This window comes from Miniopterus natalensis, chromosome 4 (genome assembly GCF_054644295.1).
Source record: "Miniopterus natalensis isolate mMinNat1 chromosome 4, mMinNat1.hap1, whole genome shotgun sequence".
In the NCBI taxonomy this organism is placed as follows: Eukaryota; Metazoa; Chordata; class Mammalia; order Chiroptera; family Miniopteridae; genus Miniopterus; species Miniopterus natalensis.
In genome coordinates this window covers 71,626,705-71,630,611 of record NC_142084.1, presented here as the reverse complement: position 1 = coordinate 71,630,611, position 3,907 = coordinate 71,626,705, and the positions used below count along the sequence as shown (strand labels likewise).

The 3,907-nt window shown below is 43.5% G+C and overlaps 1 pseudogene; it reads left to right on the top strand.

Annotated features, from left to right (window-relative positions):
- Window positions 1-466: 466 nt before the first annotated feature.
- LOC107535391 (WD repeat domain phosphoinositide-interacting protein 3 pseudogene) lies at window positions 467-1,154 on the top strand (annotated as a pseudogene).
- The last annotated feature ends 2,753 nt before the right edge of the window (window positions 1,155-3,907 follow it).

Sequence of the window (3,907 nt, the reverse complement as noted above, 5' to 3'; positions counted from 1 at the left end):
TTTGTAGTCAGCTCTGAATTGGAAAGTGTGAATTCTCCAATTTTGATCTTCCTTTTTAAGATAAAAAAGCCTAGCCAGGAGGCGGCCTGACGGGACCCAGCGCCTGGCCTCCCCGAGCGGAATGCGAGGTAAACCTCCCGCAGTGCAACGCACACGGCAACGGGCTGCTCTATGCTGGCTTCAACCACGACCACGGATGCTTTGCATGTGGGATGGAAAGTGGATTCCAAGCCTATAATACCGATCCACTAAAAGAAAAAGAGAAACGAGAGTTTCTGGAAAGAGGAGTAGGCCATGTTGAAATGTTATTTCGCTGCAACTGTTTAGCTTTAGTTGGTGGTGGGAAAAAGCCAAAATATCCTCCCAACAAAGTGATGATCTGGGATGACCTGAAAAAGAAGACTGTTATTGAAACAGAATTTTCTACGGAAGTCAAGGCAGTCAAATTGCGGTGAGACAGAATTGTGGTTGCTTTGGACTCTATGATTAAGGTGTTTACTTTCAGACACAATCCCCACCAATTGCACATCTTTGAAACCTGCTATAACCCTAAAGGCCTCCGTGTCCTGTGCCCAAACAGTAACAACTCCCTCCTGGCCTTCCCTGGTACACACACGGGCCACGTGCAGCTCATGGACCTGGCCAGTGCCAAGAAGCTGCCCGGTGGACGTTCCTGCCCACGAGGGCCTTCGGAGCTGCATTGCTCTCAACCTGCAGGGAACAAGAATTGCAGCTGCATCAGAAAAAGGGACCCTTATCAGAGTATTGGATACCTCATCAGGGCATTTGATCCAGGAGCTATGAAGAGGATCTCAAGCAGCTGACATTTACTGTGTCAACTTCAATCAGGACTCATCCCTCATCTGCGTGTCCAGTGACCACAGCACAGTGCATATTTTTGCTGCTGAAGATCCGAAAAGGAATAAAGAGTCTAGTTTGGTTTCCTTCCAAAATACTTCAGTTCCAAGGGGAGTTTTTCCAAGTTTCAGGTTCCCCCAGACTCTCCATGCATTTGTGCCTTTGGAACAGAGCCAAACGCTGTCATTGCAATCTGTGCAGATGGCAGCTACTACAAATTCCTGTTCAGCCCCAAGGGGAAGTGCATCTGGGAGACCTACGCCCAGTTTCTAGAAACAACCGACGACAAGCTGTGACTTCACCCGAGTGTAATCAACGCCCACAGCTGAGTGCCCCAGAGTGCTGGGCGTGCCCCTCAAACTCCTGGGGCTGGTGCCAGCACCCTTGGGCCTTGTGGGTAATGGGCTGGAGGGACCGTCCGGGAACCTTGGTCTCGAAGCCATATGCAGTTGTCTGTTTTCCTCAGCAAGGCCTCGCATTTCCAGTGTTAAAGGAAGAGTCGTCGAGGCACCGTAGACACTCACGTGGCTCTGAGCAGCTGGCGCCTGACTGCTGGCTTGTTACCTGCATTTCAGCTGTGACACTAGCTTAACGGTTCACTGCTTCCTCCCACCTATTGTCGGGGCTCCGTACAAACTTAGGGGCTGGGTTGAGAAAAGGGTGGACAAATCAAAATTTGTTATTGGCAACAGATTCCATCATTTTCACTGAGTCTGTAATGGGGAGATGAACAGATGTGTTAATGTTAGTTTTTACATTATAACCAGATTTAAATAGAATAGTAATACCAGCAGCTTGCCTTAGAAAAGGAGGGAGGAATTTTCTCCATCTGAACATGAAGAAAGGAGAGAGCTGTGTCAGAGAACACAGGTGGGCATTTCCCTCGCGAGTCCCGCGGCGTGGTCCTCTCTGTGCCTGCTGCCTGTGGTTGGCCGTGTCGTGCTGGCGTCCTTTCTGCTGCAGCTGTTGGGACTGAGGCCAGCGCCAGGCCTACCCTGTGGGTCCGTGCTCTGTGCATCCCCTGGGGTCTCCTGGTGAAACTCCGGGTGAAAATAGTCTCCCCATTGTGTGCAGGGAACGGAGTAACACATACACTTTAAAAATTAGTCCTAGAAGAAAGCATCTCTTAATTTAGAAGATATGGAGGGAAATGTTTGACGTCTCAACAAAGCAGAGCCCCTTCCACTCCGTCTCACCTCCCTTTTCTCTCCCCAGTGTTTGTAAGGAGAGCTGCACACTAACATTTTGAGGATGAAAGGCACATAACTTTTTTTAACATTTGGTAACTAAAATAGGTTATGAGCCCGGCCGGGCGTAGCTCAGCGGTTGAGCATTGACCTAGGATCCAGGCGATCGGGGTTCGATTCCCGGTCAGGGCACATGCCCGGGTTGCGGGCTCGATCCCCAGTTGGGGACATGCAGGAGGCAGCCGATCAATGACTCTCTCATCACTGATATTTCTATCTCTCTCTCTCCCTCTCCCTTCCTCTCTCTGAAATCAATAAAGGCATATTTTTAAAAAAATAATAAATTTAAAAAAATAGGTTATGAGCTCAATGTTAGTACTACTTGAGGACTATTTGATTTTCTTAATTTCCCTTTAAAGAAACCTAATTTAAGGTTTTGATTTCAGGTTGCAAACATTTAAAATCTGCAGCAGCAAGTTCTCTGTTTTGCCATTTCTTTTACTGTCATGTAATCAGCTAACTTTGTATGTGGGTTTCAGTCTAAAGTGTGCATGTTCCTTTCATGTGTACTTAATCATGAAATTTTAATTTTGCACACTTATTTTTAATGTTTCTTTTAAATAAAAGTGACTAATTTTGTTGTTTAAAAAAAAAAAAAAAAAAAAAGGCTAGTCTGGCCCAGCTGGCGTGGCCCATTAGTTGAGCATCAACTTATGATCCAGGAGATGGCAGGATTCCCAGTCAGGGCATGTGCCTGGGTTCCGGGCTCCATCCCCAGTGGGGGGCATGCAGGAGGCAGCCAATCAATGACTCTCATTGATGTTTCTGTCTCTCTCTCTCTCTCCTTCCCCCTTCCTCTCTCTAAAATCAATAAAGACATATATTTAAAAAAAAAAAAAAAAAAAGCTAGTCTGGGTCCCTAGAATTTTCATATGAATTTTAGGATCAGCTTGTCAATTTCTGCAAAGAAGCCAGCTGAGATTTTGATAGGGACTGCATTGACTCTTTAGATCAATTTGGGGAGGATTGTCATTTTAATAACACGACATCCACCATTTTACTTTTGTTTTTCTATATCTCATGTCTTTTTGTCGTTTCTCTATTCTTCCTTTACTGCTTCCTATTGCATGAACTGACTCTTTTCTAGTGTAACATTTTAATTCCTTTAATGATTTTTTTCAGTATATTTTGAGTCATTTCCTTAGTGGTTACTCTAGGGCTGAACATATACATCTTAACTTAGAATCTACTTCAGATTTATGGAGCCTTAATTTTAATGACATATAGAAATGTGACTCCTATATAGCTCATTTCCTCTTCCCCTTTTGTGCAATTATTGTTATTATTGTGCTATTATTGTTATACATACCACATCTACATATGTTATAAATGCCCACAATACATTGTTATAATTATTACTCTATACAACTGTATGCCTGTTGAAGAAGCAGACAGTAGAAGAGGGCAAGTTTATATCTATAGAGTTTCTCTATAAATTAATGTTTTCCTTTTGAATTTCTGGTCCTCTTCATTAGTTTTCATGAATTAATTACTACCTGGTGTCATTTCCTTATTCCAATACAGCTTTGCTTTCCCACCTCCTTTGTGCTGTTATTTTCAAATATACATGTTATAAGCCCAGCAATACAATTAATATATTTAGGGTGTCCCAAGAAATGTATACGCACTTTGAATGATTATAATCAGTGTTTAACATACAGTTTATTTTCAAAATGTAAACGAATCTACAGGCACGAATAATTTTTTTGTCAACGCCTGTTTTCAAACTGTTCTGGGCCAGGCACTGCTGATAACTTGAAGCAATGGAATTGCAACATTGAGAACCATTTCATTCTGTCTTT